Raw genomic sequence first — 22,634 nt, forward strand, 5'->3', positions numbered from 1 at the left:
AGTCAAAAATCGGTGGCCACGTAAAAAATAAAGATTTTGTTCATATTTGGTCCAAACATGTGGAATACCACCTAAATAAACGTACCGATTTTCATTTTGAATAATTTGATTTTTATCTTAAGAAAATCGTGAGAATCGGCTTTGGCCGTCGGCACCCTTAATTCGGCCTAAATCCGAGATGAAAATGGTAGGTCTGAGCAAGGTGCTTGCGTATAAAAATAAAGCAAACTAGAGAACATCAATTTTAACACCTCTTCATTTTCCTTATGGACCTCAGCTGCAGATTTTATTTTGAAAATACTTGGTTCAGTAATTATATAATGAATAGGTGAAATGGCGTAAATAGAACTCCTTTAATTTCCTGAAAAATGCTGCTGTCACGATCGGTTTTTGAAAAAAATTATGATCTTAATCAAAATGCTTAAATTGTTAATTATGTTGTTTTATCTTTGAATATCAGTCATTTATTTTTTTCTCGGAAAAAAAGAGAGAACATGAATCGCACGATTTTCAGTCTCCTTAGTCAAACTTTTGGGTTTCCCCCTACTTTCCAACCCCCCTTCCCCCGCCCTCCCTTCTCCTCGAAATGAAATTTATGAATTTATGAATCTAAAGAGAATACTTTGATACAAAATTAGACAATTTCCTCAGCATATACCTCAGCAAGGAACTGTGCGTAAAATAAAGTCATTCGGTCTCTGGGAGCAAGTTTGATCAAAGGTAATTTACGCTATACTGTCTAAGTATGCGGCGAGCAAAAAATATACAATAGAAGACAAAATTCAGTATTAGGTATGAACAATAATCAAGCAATTTATCGAATTAGTTCGGCTCTATAGTTTTTTGTAGTTTAAATGTCCTAAATCTGGCCTAAATGTAACTCTTTCTTAGAACTCTGAAGTTCTATGTGCTTGTAGAGTATCATATATAGATTGTGCCGATGCGTGTGTTTACATGATTGTTACAAATTGTATAATTTATAGTAACACTATTTTAAACTAATGTCGAAAAACTGCAAACCAAAAAGCAAAAAAATACGATTGATTGCACTTAATATTCAATCAACAAACAATAATATCAAAATAACAGTCAGAACTGATCGCCCAGAAAATATATTTTGATATATTTTAAAAGGATATGGTTATGTCTGCCTCGAACAGGCTTCGTTGCTTGCCGAGTCCAAAAAATCGCAAATTTCTCTGAATTCGAGCGTTTCGTGAAAAGAAGCGCTCATTGAATAACCCAAGCTGAATTTGACATATGATTTAGATTAACATTCGAAGGTATTATGGCTGGAATTTCAGATAAATCCGAACACACGGTGCACATGAAAATGCACTTTGCAAACTAAGGGTGAAATTTAAATATCTGACTTAAACCAAACTTACATTGACTACAACTTTTCAATGTCTTCCTTTGTTTTGCTTGTAATAGGCCATTTCACGGATCCAGTTACTCAACCTCTGCCTCGTCAGCGTGTAATTATTCTTTAGAATTTGAATACAGTCCGCAGTAATGAAAGGAATTTTCACATCAAAGAACAATTGAAACACTTAAAAAATTCACTGGTTGTAGGCAATTTCTAAAGAATATATTACACGCTGACGAGGCTGAGGTTGAGTAACGGGATCCGTGAAATGGCCTATTCTACGTTTTGTTTTTCTCAGTTCAACAACTTTGTGACAAGCGCACATATACCAAGGTCAACGGTTGCCACAATGCTCACAATCAATATTCGCAGTTGTCTGTTATTACGGTCAACAGGGTATTGCAACCCGCTGAGAGTCGTTGCCAAGAAAACATAGAAACTGGCATATGATTACGCGATACCATGTTTCGCAATCAGAGCACATGAAAAAATAGGCTTTGGTTATATCTTATATTGTAAGCATATATACGTCACATACCCTTCATACGGGATGCTTAAAATATTTACTAGTAAATGCATGAGCATAACGGCAGACCACCGTGTCAATCTGTAGTGAAATAAATCGTAGTTTTTTATGTCATTTTTTGGAGTCGTGGTTAAATGATTTTGACAGTTGGTACATAACAAGAAGATTACTTATTTCACATTTACCTTTGCCAAGCAGATTATCTTTCTTTAAAGTAAGTGGGATTGCTCAGGAAGGTGACAGGAGTCCATTAGCTAGAGTTTCCTGCTTGTTGTAGACAGCTCTATGGTTTATACGAGATAGATTGGCTTGGATTTTACAGTCTAGGAAAAGAAAACGGGAATGAATTAGAAGTTTTCCAAGGATTACACTACTTCTTCTATATTGAAAATCTAACGTACTTCCCTTTCTCTCATATCTCACTTTTTTACGTGCTCCACGGTCCTTGTCGGACCCTGGGTAGCATTAGTATTAAGTAAGTACTTAGTAGTAATTTTGTTCTTCGATTGCAGGTTACGTCATCGCGGCCATATTGGTACCATTTAACAAAAGATTTCTCATTAGCATCCATTGTTAAGGGCACCACAATGGCTGCCATGTTTTTGTCTTTTGACTCTCTTGGTAATGCTTGCAAGCCATCAATAGCAGAGCTACCACTTCGGCTCTTACAAGTGGCGCTTTTCGGTGTTAAATGGATAGTATTTATAGCAAGTGTCAGTTTGGCCTTAATGTTTTTAATGAGTTCTGGTCAAATCTATGCAAAGTATTGATTAAATTACTCAGATACTTCAGTCGGGTTAGCTATTAACTATGGGTTAATCAATATTTTACCACCATTATTTATCTAATTAATCACTGTTTTGTTATTTAAAGACGAAGTTCAGTTCATTAATAATTTGCAATGTTTTACGTGAATCATTGGAATATTGAGATATTTTGTTTGCTGAGACCTCGAAAGATTTAGATAAATTCGTCATGATCGATAGTATTGATAAGGCTAAATTCCTTTTTAAAACATCTTTCACGCACTTAAAACGAGTCATTTAGTGGAGACCGGTTTCATTTACTTAAACATCTTCAGTCCACTTACAAGTAGTTGTTAAAAATAAATGGCGTATAACAACACTAACATGGAAAACCTTCGAGTTGATGTTACCACAGGAATATCGCTAGATTTCAAAGCAAAACTACTCGAAATCGCTTTAGAAAAAAACCAGATCAATATTTATTATCATTATTATTGTTATAAGTATCATTATTATAAATATAGCTATTTTATTATAATGTTGGTTTATTATTATTTGTAGAAGGTTTATTACACAACAATGTTTACGGCGTTCAAATCGATTGGTTTTACACACAGAAAAGTAAAATCCTAGAAAAAAGACATTAAGTTAAACACTTATAACACCACGAACAAACGAGGCACATTTAGCTCACAAACAATGCGAATAGAAGACAAAAAACAAGATGAAAATTAAGAGAGAACAAACACTTACCAAACGATGAACGACTCACAATAAGCACATGGCAGACAACACGGCGCGCGGGGTTAATCGGTTAGGGAACCACACGGACACTGGACATACTGAAACGACGGATATACGCACTAACTCAAAACTGTTGAGAAATGCCTCAACATCCTGGGGCTCCAGGCTGAAATAATTACGCTAATTATCAACAACAAATTATAAACGATTCAGGCAAAGTTCTAGCTCAAAGGCTACTAAATGTTCACAGTTCAATCTTGTCTTTAAACTGATTCCTCCAGCAAACATAGCTTCGTGATGGGGCGAACTAATGTTGAGTTCTTGGTCTTGACTTCTGCCGATCTCACGTGAGCATCTCGACCGGGGAAGACCTTAGTTACACGGCCAAGTAGCCACCTGCATCTTGGTTCTGCGCTGTCAGTTATGAGGACTAGATCATTTACTTTCAAGTCCCTCTTCTTTAACAGCCACTTTTGTCTCTGCTGGAGGGTCGGCAGATATTCACGGATCCATCTGTTCCAGAAGTGGTCTGAAAGGACTTGGGCATGTCTCCATTGTTTCCTTGAGTAAACGTCATGGTCTGTGAATATTCCTGGTGCTGGTGTAGCATTCGATCTGAGGAGCAGGAAGTGGTTGGGAGTAAGTGGTTCAAGGTCCCTTGGGTCATCGCTACTTGGGCAGAGGGGACGGCTGTTCAGTATAGATACAGCTTCGCAAAATACAGTGCGCAAGGTTTCAAGTCCGATGGTTGCACTTGGACTTCCAACGATAGCCCTCATAGTTTTGCGTACACTTCGTATCATTCTTTCCCAAACTCCCGACATGTGACTGGCTGCCGGGGGCTGGAACCGCCACTTGAAAGTTGGGTAACTGTGGAACTCGGTGCCCTTGGAAAGCATCGCATTCTTTATTTCCTTCTGGTTTAGCTCCTGGATTTCGAGTCGAAGCTCCTTCTCAGCTCCGGCAAAGTTCGTCCCATTGTCTGACCATATCTCTTTCGGGGTGCCTCTGACAGAGATGAATCTCCTTAGGGCTTGGATAAAGGTGTCTGTCTCTAGTGAACTCACGTCCTCAATGTGTATAGCTCTGGAGTTAAAGCATACGAAAATGCATCCGTAGACCTTAACGCTACTGCGACCTCGTTTAACATGAAACGGGCCGAAAAAATCGACTCCCGTGTATGTAAAGGGCGGTTGGTACGGTGTTAGCCTTTCCTTGGGTAGGTTTCCCATTATCTGCTGCATGGTTGAAGCGTTTCGTCTGCGACATTGAACACACTTGTGTAGCACGCGCCTTACTAGAGTTCTTGCTTGCAGGATCCAGTATCGTCGGCGCATAGTAGATAGCACGTGTTCTCTTCCAGCATGACCAAGAATCTTGTGATAGTGCCTTACGATCAGCTCAGATATTGGATGGTCTCTGGGTAGGATCATGGGATGAGCCGTACTGTAGGGAATCGGTGCGCGGTGTACTCTTCCTCCGACGAGTATGACACCTTCATTTAGTACTGGGCTCAGATTGGCTAACTTGCTCTGACGCTTGACTTGACGTCCCTCTTGTAGGGCGAGGCACTCTTCGTGGAAACAGCTCTGCGCTAGCCTCACGATTTCTCTGCTCGCATCTCGAATTTCAGCAGATGAAAGATAAGGTTGTTGGCAACGGTAAGTTTCTTTCTTTACGCCCCTCACAAATCTGAGTAGCCATGACATCACTCTGGTTAGAAGAGGCCAGGACGAGTAACGTTTCAACAGGAGGTCAATCTGTGACCCTGAGGTTATCACCATTGCAGTTGTCGCTGCGTCTGACTGCTCGTCGGGTTCTTCTGTAATCTCTGGCTCTTCTGTCGGCCACTGTTCTTCCGGCAGCAGCAAGAATTCTGGTCCACGCCACCATCTACAATCTCGTTAAAAATAATGAATGTTTGCTCCTCGAGAGCCTTCGTCTGCAGGGTTCTGGAGGCCCGGCACGTGTTTCCATTGTTCTGGTAACGAGGCCTCGTGTATTTCGGTCACCCGATTAGCGACGAACACTGGGAAACGTCTTGTCTTGTTCCTGATGTACTGCAGGGTGGTCATAGAATCCGTCCAGAAAATGGTCGAACTTACGGACAGGTCCAGTTCTTTCAGAACAGTCTTGCAAAGGCGTGTAGCCACCACTGCCGCCTGGAGTTCGAGGCGGGGAATTGTCCACTCTCTTAACGGTGCGTTCCGCGCTTTGCCCATTACAAATGCGCAGTGCGCCTTCCCAGTCTCATCAGTCATTCGTAGATAAGAAACAGCAGCCAAACCTCGTCTGGATGCGTCGCTGAAGGTGTGTAGTTGAATGTTCACGATTACACTTAGCTCTGGGCTCTGGAAACATCTTGGGATCTGGACATGCACGACGTGTGGTATCCCTCGAGACCACTCTCGCCATATCGACAGATATGGTTCTGGGATTTCTTGATCCCATGACACTCCCGCTCTCCATAAATCTTGCAGGAGGATCTTTACTGATAACGTGAGGGGGGCCAGAAATCCCAAGGGGTCGAACAACGAACTGACCACCGAAAGTACTCCTCTTTTCGTTGGAGGCTTGTTCGTTGGTATAACCTTGAATCTGAAGGTATCTGACTCTGCGTCCCAGGTCACTCCTAATGCTCTTTCCATTGGTAACTTGTCGAGATCCAAATTTAGCGTTGGACTAGCTCTGTCTTTTGGAGGGATGGACGTCAGCACTTCGCGGCAGTTACTTGTGAACTTGGTGAGCCTGAAACCGCCTACCTTCAGCAATTTAACTAGGTCGGTTGCAAGACGAGTAGCCTCTTCCGTCGTTGGAGCGGACTTCAGTAGGTCATCTACGTAGAATTTACGGTAGACTGACTGGATGACTTCTGAATCGAAATCACTTGCGTTGTCCTCAGCGTTCATTCGTAGGGCCCTGTTCGCACAGCATGGCGAAGACTTGGCTCCGAATATGTGCACTAACATTTTGTACTCGTCTGGTGAGTCTTCTAGGCTGTCGGACCACCATAAAAATCTTAATGCATCTGTATCGCTCTCGATGACTCTAGTCTGATAAAACATTGATTCAATGTCTGCTGTGAAGGCGACCCTTTCTTGGCGGAAGCGGATGAGCACACCTGTCAGGTCGTTGATAATACTTGGGCCTTGTAACAGCTGATCGTTGAGTGATGTGCCGCCGAACCTAGCGGCCGCGTCGAAGACGACACGTGTCTTTCCCGGCTTGTTGGGGTTGCTTACAGGGTGGTGAGGTAAGAACCAGGTCTTGTCGCTCACTGTCTCGACTTCGTCCTTCGTTAGCTTCCGAGCGTGTCCCTTGTCTAAGTGGCCCTCGATTGCTGATTTGTATCTAAGCAACAACTCCGGATCTCTAACGAGACGTCCCTTGAGACTTCGTAGTCTAGCTTCAGCAAGCGGGCGGTTGTAAGGTAATTGGGGTTTCTCTCTCTTCCATAGCAAACCCATTTGGTAGTGTCCATCTTGCTTCGAGATGGTATCTTCTATCACCTTCATTGCTCTTTTATCCTCCACCGACATTGGTTCGCTCTCCGGTCTCTCAATACCATAAGACTCTACTTTCCAAAACTCCTCTACTTGATGGCTCAGAGTAGTGTCTGTTCCGCATACGTGATTGGAACACGACCCTTTGCATGGTCTCTCCTTGGAGGCTCCGCCGAGGACGCTCCAGCCTAAGATTGTTCTGATGGCAAAGGGTTCGTCGGATTTTCCCTGTCTAACTTCAAGGGGTAGGAAGGCTTCTTGGACACCCGTTCCGATGAGGAGTGATATCTTCTTTCTCTGCACTTCTGGAAATGGTACTTCTTTCAGGTGTGGCCAACGATCAACGGCCTTGAGGATCTTGGCGTGTTTAAGAGGGATCTCCAGCTCCTTAATAGCCCACGCTGAGCTGACATTAACGGATCGTCTGTCATTAGTGTTCTCTAATGATGAAATGTTGAACTCTACTTTCGTACCGTTTTCTGGAACTCCAGTATTGCTGACGGTAGACAACGAGATTCGGCTCGGAGTCCCTTGCATGCCGAGTTCGTTTGCTAGTGATGGGTCTATCATGCTTATGTCTGAACCCGTGTCTAGTAGACCGTAGGTTGTGACTGAGTCTCCTTTCTTACTTATCACTTTAAGTGGTATGACTTGTAACAGAACTTCACAGGAGTCAACACTTGAGGAGACTGCGTGTGATCCACCAACATCGGAATTCACAGTGGGTTCGGCCTTGCCGGTTTCTTGTGAGAAAGTTGCAGCATTTGCTCCTTCAGTCTCTTTCTTGTCATTGAAATGCAGCAATGTGTGATGCGGTTTGTCGCAGCTTGGCGCACGACATCTCGTAGATGACCCGCACGATCTGGAGCGGTGTTTAGTTGAACTGAGGCAGTTGAAGCATATATGCCTGGACTTGACAAAGTCGTTTCTCTCTTTCGGTGATTTGGCTTTAAAGACATCACAGTGATACAGTCTATGCGACTTGGAACACAGGAAACATGACTCTGCTGGACCTTTAACATCGGTACTGGTTGTAAAGGTTGAGACCCTCTGTGTTGTTGTCTTTATTCTTAGTTTTAGGCTTGTCAGTCCTTCGGCCGGCGGCTTAGCGAGGAAGGGGTGGTTGACGACATCTGCTCTCTCTCTTAAAAACTCGGCAACGTCCTTGAAGTTTGGCATGGTCTGACCTTGCCTTTCACGCTTGTTCAACAGCTCTACAAATCTGGACTGTATCTGTCTTGGTAGACGAGCCATTATTTTCTCTAGGTTATCTGTGTTCATCTCGGATAGATAACCCATCGCATCTAGGGTATCGTAGTTCGACTGTACCAGATCGGCGAAGTTCCGCAGCGCCTGACTGTCGTTCGCTTGGATGACTGGTCCCTTTGTCATTGTTTCAATACATGCCTTCACAACTTGATACGGCTTTCCGAAGCGCTCTTCTAGCACCTTAAAAGCCTTGCCGAGCCCCCCAGGTATGGTTTCGTATCTCTGCACTGCAGCTAAGGCTGGTCCCTCAAGGAATTGAAGTAGTCGAGTCATTTTTACAGCGTCATCCAGGGGTCTCGATTCTACTAGCTGCTTGAACCTCTGGCGAAAACCATGATATTTGTTGGGCGAGCCGTCGAACCTTAACACTTGAACATTTGGTAGGTCGTTGGCTGCACTAATCCTGTCCATGGTTGATACGATTGTGGTGAGAAGGGTTTCCCCCGCTAAGGCGTTGGTAGTTGAGGGTGTGTCTACTGGTAGGCCCGTCTGTGGGACGGTTAACATGGGCTTGATCTTGTCGGGTTTTTCATCGTCCTTCATCACTGTCTCCGGAATCATCATAGGTCGCATGGGCTCTATTCCGGCTGTCGCAATGTTAAGCCAGTCCTTGCTCTCCATGTTGTTGTGCGTACTTGTCTGGTCCGTGTTCGGACACTGGTATTCACGGTTTTTCGGGGGTAGAATATCCTCTTCTCGATAGTAAGGTAGGTCTTTGGGTGTGGACGTCTTGATCATTTTGGGTAAGACAGATGGGCTTGGTGTTTGGTAGTCCGAGAACATGGGTGGAGGTGGAATTATAGGTGCCTCAAAGCTGCTAAAGTTTCCTCCTTCAAGCGAGTTTTCAAACATTTCACGGGGCTGGTCGGACTGGTCAGTTTGCACAGGTTCCTGATTCTGGGTAGTTTGCACGTTAACTGATCTCTCAGGAGAGAAATCCACTGATTTACCACTGCCACATTGCACTCTGGACAGCTCTAAGGCCTGTTGTAGTTCTTCTTCCTTCTGTTTGATGTCTATTTCCAACCTTGTCATCTCGAGCTCAACTGTGTTTGAGATATAAGAATTTATTTTCTTGTAGTATTCTTGCACTCTAAGTCGCTGGGACTGAAACTGTTCTTCAACACTGCGGTATTTCTCACACGATTTGTTTAACAATTCTCCATATTTTTCACAACATTCCTTGTAGCGATCAAAGGCGCCGCTAAGGCGGTTTTGGAGGTCTTGAATGTCTTCGATATTTGCATAACCATTCAAACTCTCGTCAATTTTCTTGTACAACCGAGTCAAAAAGGCAATATATCCACTTCGGGATTTATCAAGACTACGGATCTTCTCAATTAACACTCCTTGCATGTCCATAGCTTGACATTTCACTCATAGGTGATCACGTTTGGATTTTACGGCGATGTAGAAGGTTTATTACACAACAATGTTTACGGCGTTCAAATCGATTGGTTTTACACACAGAAAAGTAAAATCCTAGAAAAAAGACATTAAGTTAAACACTTATAACACCACGAACAAACGAGGCACATTTAGCTCACAAACAATGCGAATAGAAGACAAAAAACAAGATGAAAATTAAGAGAGAACAAACACTTACCAAACGATGGACGACTCACAATAAGCACATGGCAGACAACACGGCGCGCGGGGTTAATCGGTTAGGGAACCACACGGACACTGGACATACTGAAACGACGGATATACGCACTAACTCAAAACTGTTGAGAAATGCCTCAACATTATTATTATTATTAGTAGTAGTAGTAGTAGTAGTAGTATTATTATTATTATATCATGTAATGCTGATTTGATCCTGATATATAATCCTGATATTTGATGAAATTTTAATCATTTTTTCCCCTTCGTTTGTTTTTCTTTGTGTGTAAATGCGTATTTGTGTGTGTTTTCAATTCGAGTAGTCAGTTGTAAATTACCTATTTGTAGTGAGATTTATTACCTATTAATTTCTTTTTTTTTTTTTTTTTTTTTTTTTTTTTGTTGTTGGTTGATCTATGCTTTGTAATCGTCAACCAAAATTGCAATGATGTTCCTTGCACTCCAAAAACAGAAACGATGCGCGCTATGAAATATTCATAGTTTTTAGCTTTTGTGCTTAATGTTTATCCTTTTCCTTTATTGACCTACAAATATAATCTATTAACTGATAACATTTAACAGTTTAACATTGCACGGTACTTACTTGAAAAATCCACTAGCAGGGTTACCAATGTAACCATGATCACCAGGGCTTTCACCATGACAGGGATACAAAGACTGAAAACTCTGAATACCAAATGATACACTGACGCAGTTGTCGCTAGAAATATTAATTAATAATGTTTTGGCTTGTTTGTATTATATCGTTATTAAAGGATAGGAATGTTACTTTTCCAAGAACATTTGTAGGAATTCTTGATTAAACGCCGTTTGCATTGCTACGCGGCCACTCCAGACAAAAATCGCGACGTGCACTTTGCAATAGACTGCCGTCAATCAAAGACGTTGACGTCATTTACACGCGTGTGTGATTCAAAAGGCGCCAAAACTTGTCGATTGTTTACAAGTATTATGAGCCACACTCGCCGGGCCTATCCGGGCCGATCCAAAAACGTGTAAATGGCGTCAACGTGTTTGATTGACGGCAGTCTATTGCAAAGTACAAGTCGCGATTTTTGTCTGGGGTGGCCGTGTAGCAATGCAAATAGCGGTAAAGCGAAAGATGAAAATATATTAAAGAAATAGATCGCCTCTTTTGAATTTGTGTATTTGGGGAGCAAAACAATAAGTTTCCAATTCTCAAGTTATCGAAATTGTATTTTTCTATCTTCCAAATTTAGCTTCTTTTGCGTCCCATGTTATGTGTCTATAGTGAATTAACAGATCAAAAACAGTTTTCCGTGTTTGATACTCTGATCAAAACACGCGGGATGTTGGGAGAACACGAGAGGAGCGTAGGAGACCACGACGCGTAGCGGAGTGGTTTCCAGCTTCTCGAGTGTTCTCCCAACATCCCAAGTGTTTTGATCAGAGTATCAAACACAGAAAACTGTTTTTGATTTGTTTTATAAAATAACAAACGCGCGAAAAGATCGAAAAAAAGCAAAGTATAAGTAAATTCTCCCTACGTGCAGTATTGTTCAAACTCACCAATGAGCGCGCCCGATAGATTAAAAATGACGGTAGCGTGTTTTGATACTCTCATCAAACATGGTTTTCGACCAATCATAGCGCGCGTAGTATCCCAATAATTTTATAAATAAAGTTTTAGCAGGTAGGAAAACCCACGCCGCGGGATTGTAAAGGCAAATAACTTTTCAATATGATCTAACAATAACATAGGGTATACTAAAATTTAATAATTTAATTTTTTTATCATTTTTAAAGCTAAAGTGTATTAGAAAAACAAAGACATCGAACGATCAAATGTAAAGAACTTGAACTTTGATATAAGGTTGGAATATGAGAGTTAAAAAATAACTCGTTACTTTTTATATTAGGATAAAGAAAGTTAAGCCATTCTATTTCAAGTGTACTTTTGTGACTCCAAAATTACCGTATCTTTCTAAAGAAATTGTCGATATGATCTAACAATAACATAAAGTAAACTAAAATTTAATTATTTATTTATTTTTTGTCATTTTCAACGCTAAAACTTATTTGAAAAAAAAAACTTAGAACCAGCAAATCTAAAGAACACGAACTTTAATATAAGGTTGGGATATAAAAGTTTAAAAAAAACTCCTTAATTTTTATATTAGGAAAGAGAAAGTTAAGAAAAAAATTATAAATGCGGATAAAACCAGTCAAAAAACTGTACATCGGAAGTAAAAAGATAAAAATTAAAAACAAATAGAAACTACTACTAAAAAAAAAAAGAAAAAGAAAAAAAAGGAAAAAGCCAATGATAACATGTGAACATATAATGAAAATAAAACAATCTTAGTTTTAATCTCACATTGTAGCTTAAGTAGTTTAAAACCTCTTACTTTATCTTTTGTTTGACGTCGGTTGATTATAATTGCAGGATTTCCAGTTAACTTTTTAAAATATTTTGCACCATGAATTATTGATACTATTTTGTCGTTCTTCCGTAAAGTATACATTAATTAATAAACAGATTCCTAAACTTTTGGAAAAGTTAAGTCAAACCAATAGTGTTTGTCGCTTCAATGAAGGCTATGACAACTAGACTGGTTGAACAAAGATTCAAAGGTCGTCGCCCACCTGAAAGACAAGACCTGTTAAACGATCCAAGATTACATGACAATAGTGACAAACTAACGAGAACTGTACGCGTTTTCGAGAAAAGATTCCTCGTCTTAATTATAGTCTCTTTTCTCATTCGGTAAATACTGCGTGTTTTATTATTAAAGACTCATCTAGTGCACAGGCTTTTAAAAGTCTATCATTTGCGGAAAGTAAATTGTAAATGTAAGTATTGTCATAACCTGTTCAATTGTTCAAAGTTACCTGACAACAGTGACCGACTAACAAAAAGTTTTGATAAAAAATATTTCTCATTTTTGTTGCTTAAAAGCAATAGCCTTTTTTCGCAAATGGTAGATGCCGCTGTGTTAAAGACCAAAAATCAAACATCGAGTGGCAAGGACCCTTGAAAAATTGATTTTGCTAATTTTTTAAACATAGGTAGGCAGTGATGTAAGTAAAACCACTGTGTAGTTTGTTTGGTAAAATACCGCTTATTTTTCAAGGAAATCGAATGAAATAGTTTTGGGCAAAATTCGCTAATATTCGACCGATAACTTACATCAACTTTATTAGCTTATCGCGACCAAACAAAACAACTAACTAAACCTAAAAGTGTAATGACATTAGTAGAGTTTTAGAAATTTTGGTGCAATTTTCAACTTTTGCTTACAGCTATTCTCAATCACACGCGCCGCTCTAGCGATTGTTTCTGCCCTTATAGCTTTGTGTGTTTTCCGACAATGTTATGGAAACGCCTTGTGATTGACGTCCACCAAAACCTTTTTCGTCGCGACAGAAACAATCGCTATAGGGCGCGTTTGATTGAGAATGGCTTTAATTTATTGTTGGAGCACATAAAAAACCTCTCTTAAAGTAGGGTAAAACTAATCAGAATTTTCCCATTTGCGACAATTTTTTTTTTTTTTTTTTTTTTTTTTGCCAAACAAACAACTTGAATTAAAGTTGAAATAATGATTTCAACCAATCATGCAAACTTTTCGTGGGGCAATTATTAAGAAGTTGTAAGAAATTCACGAGGGATTTTATCTGTCGGCGAGATCAATCAATTTATATATTGTTTATTTATTTGAACGACTTAATGTCGTTGACTTTCTAGGAAATAAATAAAAGAAACGATTTTGAAACAGTAAGCTCAAACTATAAATTAATTTTGCTCAAGTTCTCTCGACTATAACCCAAATTAGTATAGCACTTCTCTTATATTTTTACCAAAACATACGAAATATTTGCTTCAACCTGCCGGATTTCATAGTTGTTTAAGATTTGAATGTTAGGAATTCTTGCTATAATATTTTTTTACTATTCTTTAGGGTTTACTAGTACATAACAAGACCGATCCAAAACAACAACAAAAGAAAGTTAAACGTCATGGATCTGGTCGGCACCATTAACGTTTCAATCATGAAATTGACAAGTTATCACTTTTCAATCGTGTTTACGTTTTAATGCAACAAAATTCCTTTAGTTGGATATTGCGCTGCTTGTAAGTACACTGAATAGGATGGAAAATTGCTGTTCACTTAAAACAATTGTTGGCGGAGCCTGTTGATTGGACAGAAAAGATTTTTTTTTAAAAACACCACAGTTATACCTTTAGACCTTAAAATTTAGACTTTTATTTATTCACACACTTATTTACAATGTTCAAATATATAGGAAAGAGATACAAATATACGATTGAATTGAAATAAACCAATTAAATAATAACAATTCATGATTGGTTGTGCGTGGCTGTCGAAGTAGTAAAAACTTTCGAGTCGACAGCCTTTGCAAGCATGTAAAAAAAATCAATGCTCATAGATTCGTATTTCAGTTTACGGGCATCGCGAGCGAGGTAGATCTGATTCTTAGCAGAGCAGCCATATTTACTTCGCCGGAAGATATCCATAGTTGGACTGCATTGACCCCTCCATCGATCGAGCTTCAGATGGGCTGGGCCTTAAAATCATTTGCTAAGAAAAAGATGTTTTCTGATGCACACACACACACACACACACACAAAACAAATACCGAAATAGAATGTAAGATTACGGATAAAACGCGTACAATTAAAAAAACAACATGACGTTTGGGCTATGACTAGTGATAGCCTTCATCAGAATGATGAATAAAATGTGTGAAGTGCCTATATGCAAACAAAGCGTGGAAAGAAGCAATTAAACGAATAATGAGTGACATGTCTATTGTTTTCTGGTGGGGTTGTAATGGCAAAAGTGGTCATAGTCACTAGTAGTGTTCTTGATAAGTCTTGTCCAGGTAGAACTAGGGTGATATCTAGGTGGTGGTTCTACCTGGACAAGAGTTTGATGAGTCGAGGAAAAGAATCAAAGAATCCATCGAAACCTTCAAACGCCCTAATAATTTGAACAGAGAAGATTCAAACCACCTTAGTTCTACCTGGACAAGACTTATTAAGAACACTAGTGACTCTGACCACCTTTGCCGTTACAACCCCACCAGAAAACAATAGACATGTCACTCATTCGTCGCTTAATTGCTTCTTTCTACGCTTTGTTTGCATATATACGCGCTTCACACATTTTCATCATCATTCTGATGAAGACCATAACTAGCTATAGCAGAAACTTTAGTTGTTGTTTTTTTTTTTTTTTTTTTAATTACGCGTTTTATCCGTAAACGTACATTTCATTTATCATGTTTCAACGCGAAAGCCTCAAATGTAACAAGCCTATATCGCTTCGAAAGCGATGATGTTTCGGCCCGTTATCTATTTATTGTGTGGCATTGCTGAATAAAGAATTTTGGTCTTGCTGTGGTAATGATAGGGTCTCCTGTATTTTGGAAATGGCAGACAAGAGCGATCTCGCGGTACGCTTTCACGTTGCAAAGTCTTACGCAAATTTCGATGGAAACATTTGTTATAAAATTCTCTTGGACGAAATACATCGTAATTAAAGTGTATATGACACGAAAAAAATTTAATGTTAAGAATGTGTAGTTTATTGGCATTAATAAGAATATCACGGTTAAATTTGTTCCAAAAACGTATTTCTCTATAAATTCAAAAAATTTTAGCACGAGTTGTGACGTCATTTTGTTTACAAGTCTCCAGATTTTGTTGCAAATACATGAAATATGTTTGAATATAGAATCTTAATTTCAAGTAGTACACTTTTCAGTTTCCCAACATTGGAAGAGTACTACGTAAGCTATCAAATGAAGCTGACTAAAATATGTCTTTTGTTGTTAATTCATATGAATTACAATTTATATTTAGTACATTACTACTGAATCTAGAGTACGTGTCAACAAAATGACGTCACAAATTGGGATTAACTTTCGCAAATATCTCAAGAAATAAGCTTTTGAAACAAATTTTGTTACGATATATTTATTATTACTAACAAACTATACATTTTAAATGATGGAATGTTTTCGTGTCATATACACTTTAAGTTTTTTGGAGATTTTAGTGGTTCTTGCTTTGAAACATCGCAGTGTTTTGGGGGGAAACAGGGCAACGTACGTACATATATCGTCTCGCCGAACGAATGAGAGATCCGACAATAGATATGAACAATGATTGAGTATATCGCAGAGAGCAGAGTACTTGGTGCAAAATATTTTGGCACATGAGCATTACTGTACACGCTATGTTGAATGTAGGATACTTTTTAAACCTTCATTCTGCTCTTTGACATTTATGGTAAATGTATTTAGCTCTTATATCGTAGCTTGAAGAAAATGCGAAAGTCTCAATTCGAACGAAAAGATACAAGGCTTGTCTTTGACTAGTGCGCCGTCACCAATCAACTCGAAATTTAAATCTTTTGGTGCTTCAAAAATATTACCGAATTCAAGAAATTATACTTTAAATCAGAGTATTAATAAATGAAAACTGATGATTTTATAGAAATCTATCTTTAAAGTTGTAAAGTACGCACTGTTTGTTTATAGGACCTAATTTAAATAATAGCTGATAGCAAAATCATGTCCTCAGATGCGCACGAAGCTACAACATATCGGAAGCTTGCTTCACAAAATATATATGCATCAACTGTTAGTTACATAGATAAACTCACCAGTTTTCTCAGCTTATGCTCACAGGTAGCTGAGACTGTTGCCGCACAATCACAAAAGCTTTTGGATAACTTTTCAATGACTTACCTAGTTGGCGACTTGGACCTAGATACCGACTTAGGAATAAAATACGCATCGTCGTAGGGTTAATCAATATTATATTTTTTCCCCAAAAAATGGCGTCATGCGAAAGGGCATAACTTTAGTGTACACAACTACCTCAGAGAAGATTCACGCAACTCTCCCAAATACTCCGCATAGTGAAATGTTTTACATTTTCCCATTGCTTATGATGGAAACGGCATATGATTGGATTAGGTCCAAAACTCTGACAGCTAAATGACACGCACGGAGACTATTATGGTCCGGCAAACCGAATGTAGTGACTGTTTCGGCCTGAGGGCCGAAACAAAAATTTATCTAGTTGATGTGTTCGATGCCGGGGAGGAAACAGGTCAAAACAGCGATCCAGCTGATGTATCAAGAGCGATGAGATCGGTCAGACACATCGACGGTTCACGCCTTTTTACCAGCCATTCTCAATCAAACGCTCCCTCTAGCGATTGCTTCTGTTGCGACGAAGAAGGTTTTGGTGGACGTCAATCACAAGGCGTTTCCAGAATCAAATCAAATGACAGGTTGCTTCAAAATTATCCGATATTAACTAAGAAATTTCTGAAATTTCTGAAATTTCTCTTAATTAAAATAGGAGAAATAAGAATATCTGAGCTGCGACCGAATGATTCAAAAATCAGGTTTTGGACGATTAGAATACAATTTACAAGCCGAAACGTTTGGTCATAGAAAGGTCAATTGTTACAACAGTTTAAACTGTTTTAGGGCACAGTTTAAGTACCCGATTAACTTAATAAACATCAGGGGGCAAAGAGTCATATTCTTCATGAAACAAGTCTAGGCCTGACCGAAAGTTTACATAAGATTAAGGTCAAATTTAGCTTGTACGTGTAACTCGTGATTTATCTTGAAAAAACATCTCAAAATAGTGAGTGGAGACTGGGGCGAGTCAGATAAAAATCGCAATTTCTCTACTCAAAAAAGAGAAAAAAGTGAAAATTGGTTTTGAACATGTTCACTATTAGTTTTCGAAAGAAATATGTCTAAGCTTTTTTAGTTCCATGCCATTTTTTGCATGCGCAGAAAAATGCGCAGTGCAAAGCAATGGAATTACCTTAAGAAAAAAATGGTAAACTATCAACTTGATTTTTCATGGCTTGGCTGACGTCACTCCTGTCCGTGCGTCCGTCCGTCCTTGTACACAACACAGGAATCCCTCTTGATGTCAAAGCAAAACTACTCGCAAATGCGGCTCTCAAATGCACAGAAAAATTCGCTTTAGGACAAGTTATAGACCAACAACAAATTAAAAAAAATTTTCATGTAGTCAAAGGTGGATCAAGAAGTGTTCTGCAAGAAGTCAGGTGTGTGTTTTTTAGGAAACAATCGTATATTATTGTTTTATATGACAAGATTTTTTTATCGACAATTAAAAATCAAAGAATTTCTTTCAAAACTTTTAATATTTCTATAGATAAGCTTAATTGATTTTAATGCTGGATGAAATAAAATCCGGAAAGGTCGAAAACAAAGACTCGTGTGAAGGAAACGATGTAGTGAATTCCCATTTCATCTTTTCGCTTCATAATTTTCGTTATGAGGGACATTATCTTCATCTCGATGGAGAGAGAAAAAATTGAAGATTTTTTGCCCGATTTTATTTTCATCTTTCAGTTTTATCTAAATTGGGCTCCCTGTGCTATTGGGAGCTCCGCTTTTAGGTAGTGTCTAAATTTATATTTTATTTTTCATCTTGGTTGTGAACATCTTGAAGTCGAAAGGAAGTTTGAAGTACGACAGTTTTCTTCTCAATCTCATGTTGAGTTCTCGAGGTCTTCTTTTGATTCCTTTTTTGCTTTGCATTTACATATTTTGCAGAAAAAAAGCCTCACTTTTATTAAATAGTATTTCAGAAAACTTTAAACTATTGCTAAATTCATTGAAGATAAACTAAAACTTCTCTTTCTGAGCGACTCAAACACTACATGACTTGTGGCACGTAAAGCAAGCCCTTCCTATGCAGTTCTCGTTTGACATGCGCTGTCAACTTTACTTTTTGTTGCTTCGCCTCTTTTTGATCTCAATGCCTTGCCATATAATAAATATCTTACTAACCTCGTTTGCTCGGTCCGTGCCGTAAGTTATGGATCCTCGTTTTTCCCAACTTTTGATAAGGCAGTGGAAAAAACTCGGTTCATTACTTACGGACCTCGCACATGGTTAATAAGAACTATATACACCGAAACAGGAAAGAAAATCAAAAGAAAATGCGGACAATAAAGTGTATTAAGGTGGCTGGACCCCCTCACGCTTGACCGCTACCTTCCACTTTTGGAACGCTGGTGCATAAACGTGTTTTATCCGATTGCAAATCTTTTTTGCACATTGAGTCACATAAAGATTGAATTAATGTTTGATGCAATTTTTAATGAGATCGGACGTCGTAACACGTGATTATGATGAAATATTTGTTTTCGTTCAGAAAATAATTTTAGCCTTGCAGAGCGTTCAACACTAAAATGCTTCGTACAACATAATTATATACTAGATGCCTCCATTTGTAGGGATTTTTGAAAAAATCTATCAAGCTAATTATGAGATATTTGAGATTATTTAAATATAGTGCATAATCTACTTCAAAACTTAAAAAAGGATTTCATACAGCCGAAATTAATATTTCAGAGCTATATATTCACAAAAGTTATTGCTCATTTAGTTTTACTCTGTATCTAGTTTTAAAAGGAACATTTTGAAGGTAATCGACTTAAGCGATTTTGTGAAAACGTATAGTGCAGAAGACGGGTTAAACATTTGATGCGCACTTTTCATCGCAGTTTTCTAGTCAATCTTACTAGATCTTCCATTATTCTAAAGTTCGCTGATCATTTCTCTCAAAACTACGTCAGGATACAAATTAGAACTTAAACTAATATTACACAAAATTGCAAGACTATTGAACTCATTTAAAGCGATCTAAAGCGAACGAGAAATACAGAAAATATTTTCCCTTTCCCAACGATTTGATGCTCAAGGAATTCTATTGTTTGCTAATGACCATAACACCAAATTCTTTCGCACCATGCACGGTCTCATCTCGCTTGGTCGCTTTCCGATTTACTCCCGAAATATGGTTATTTATTTAAACTCAAAAGTCTTGCTTGCTTCTTTCTTGAAGTTTTTATTTGAGGCATGTTCGCCGATTCTATTCACTCACACTGACGGCAAAGTACATCATGACAAACGTCCCACGCTTGAATAAAAAAAACTGTTTATTACCAAACTTCGGGAGTAAATCGGAAAGCAGCCAAGCGAGATGAGACCGTGCATGGTGCGAAAGAATTTGATGTTATGATCATTAGCAAACAATAGAATTCCCAGAGCATCAAATCGTTGGGAAAGGGAAAATATTTTCTGTATTTCTCGTTCGCTTTAGATCGCTTTAAATGAGTTCAATAGTCTTGCAATTTTGTGTAATATTAGTTTAAGTTCTAATTTGTATCCTGACGTAGTTTTGAGAGAAATGATCAGCGAATTTTAGAATAATGGAAGATCTAGTAAGATTGACTAAAACACTGCGATGAAAAGTGCGCATCAAATAGTTACCCCGTCTTCTGCACTATACGTTTTCACAAAATCGCATAAGTTGATTACCTTCAAAATGTTCCTTTTTAAACTAGATACAGAGTAAAACTAAATGAGCAATGACTTTTGTGAATATTTAGCTCTGAAATATTAATTTCGGCTGTATGAAATCCATTGTTTTGTTTTGAAGTAGATTATGCACTATATTTAAAGAATCTCAAATATCTCATAATTAGCTTGATAGATTTTTTTCAAAAATCCCTACAAATGGAGGCATCTAGTATATAATTATGTTGTACGAAGCATTTTAGTGTTGAACGCTCTGCAAGGCTAAAATTATTTTCTGAACGAAAACAAATATTTCATCATAATCACGTGTTATGAAGTCCGATCTCATTAAAAATTGCATCAAACATTAATTCAATCTTTATGTGACTTATGTGCAAAAAAGATTTGCAATCGGATAAAACACGTTTATGCACCAGCGTTCCAAAAGTGGAAGGTAGCGGTCAAGCGTGAGGGGGTCCAGCCACCTTAAAGTGTAATACGCTAAAGTGTATTTCACGGTTTTTTGAAAACCACCCTATTATCGAAATTGGCCAGTAATTATTAGCATCGTTTTGGTGTCCTGACTTATATATAGGACATACTTTAGCCATTTTAAGTTCATTCGGGAAAGTACTTGTTTCGATTGAAAGGTTAAAAAGATCAGACAAAGACTGATATATATACGAAGCAGCTACTTGAAGTACCTTATTTTATCATATCCAGGTTAATCTACGGTTTTGAGTAAGTTTAATGCTTTTGATGAATAAATTTTTTGAAAAGAAAGCATTCCAATTGCATTTTTTTAAGTAGTTTGCAAAATTCGTAGAGTTGGGTATTGCTGGAATATCAGATGCAAGTGTTGGACCAATTTCAGTAAAATATGAATTAAAGTAATTTGCATTGGAATTGGAATAGGAATTGATAGTTATTTCATTTCAAAAAGGGGAGGGGTGAGAAGTTATTTTACGTTTAGCACAGGGGGAGTTTAGCTTCAATTTAAGCCCAATTTGGAGAATTTTAGTGATGTTATTAATTTGAACGTTATTTGACTTACGTTTCATCAAGTCGTTAAAGACTTTCCAACTAGTTCCTTCGTACAATCATCTTTCTTCTCTTTAATTTTGTTTCGGTAATGTTGTTTTTTGGTCCTTACAACCTTTATGTTTACCGTATTTCTGAGTTTCTTATAGCTTAACCAATCTTCTGGTTGATTTGGTTTCATTGCTAATATCCTTTAATTTATGTCTTTGATGCCTCAGCTAATTGATCTCAGATGTTATCCACGGTGAAGGTTTATTGCGTACTCTAATTGTGCTCGATGGAACATGCTTGTCTATGACACCAAGAAAAGTAGTTTTCCATGATGCCCAGAAATCATCTACATTAGTCTCCAAGTCTATAGCAGGCCATTTGGCATTTAGCTTTAAATCAAGAATAAAAGCGGTTTCATCAACCTTAGATTACCTCTGTGAGCACCAATTTTCCTAACTGCATAAACTAAGTTATGATCACTTATAGAGGTTGGATAAACTCCAGGTAGCATGACATTTCCTGACTAATGAGTGCTGATTTGGGTAGGTCTAGTAGCATTTGAAGACGAAAAGAAATGGAGTAAAAATAACAACTTCGTGTTTATTCCGCCATCTTGTAAAACTACAAGCACGAGGCAACTTCGTAGCGCAATGCATGTTGGGGGCGATAGCGTTAATTACGTAAGCATAAATTACAATCGGCTATCAACAATGAGATGGTCTATTAACGTCTTGATATTTTACGTTACGACCCTAGTGGGCTCTTTAGTGAGTTGAGACAAATGATACCTGTCTATTATAAGAATAACCCTAGATGTGTCAGAGGAACCAAGCATATTTACTATCAGCAATACGCAAATATTCTTTAAATTTATTTGAAAACATCATCTGAGGCTTTAGGTGGACGATTAAAATGTCAAGATCAAAATATAAATACAAACACCACCATGATGATGGATGATGGATGATGGATGATGGATGATGGATGATGGATGATGGATGATGGATGATGGATGATGGATGATGGATGATGGATGATGGATGATTGATGATGGATGATGGATGATGGATGATGGATGATGGATGATGGATGATGGATGATGGATGATGGATGATGGATGATGGATGATGGATGATGGATGATGGATGCTCGTCCAATTTAATCAAATGCAAGTGGTATTTTCATTACTTTTTCGTCATGATTGTCATGGGAACATGGCGGGAAAGCTTAAAATTCAACGCCGGCTCAATTTTCAGCTTCGATGCACATGCTCAGGTGTGCAATGAAGCGTTTTTGCCGCCTCTGTTCGGACTAGTGTGGACGCAAAACATTTTGTCCGTTTTCATGTGTGGACGGAAAACTTTTTTTTTCGGTTTTGGGTGTGAAAGTTGCGGATTCAAATTTACCCGGCATAGTGTGGACGGGGTCTAAGTAAAATAATTGGATCCCGCATTTCTTGT

The 22,634-nt window shown here is 38.4% G+C and overlaps 1 long non-coding RNA gene across 1 annotated transcript; it reads right to left on the reverse strand.

The window, feature by feature from the left end:
* Positions 1-2,094: 2,094 nt before the first annotated feature.
* Positions 2,095-21,777, reverse strand: LOC148912414 (uncharacterized). The gene is made up of 3 exons (XR_016119331.1): positions 21,197-21,777; positions 10,367-10,483; positions 2,095-2,218 (listed from the first exon to the last, which is right to left on the reverse strand). It is a non-coding gene; the product is annotated as an uncharacterized LOC148912414 (long non-coding RNA).
* Between the last annotated feature and the right edge of the window lie 857 nt (positions 21,778-22,634).

Source organism: Actinia tenebrosa, unplaced genomic scaffold (assembly GCF_029948245.1).
Source record: "Actinia tenebrosa isolate PJP-AT-01 unplaced genomic scaffold, QUT_ActTen_1.0 PGA_scaffold11__36_contigs__length_13525064, whole genome shotgun sequence".
Classification (NCBI taxonomy): domain Eukaryota; kingdom Metazoa; phylum Cnidaria; class Anthozoa; order Actiniaria; family Actiniidae; genus Actinia; species Actinia tenebrosa.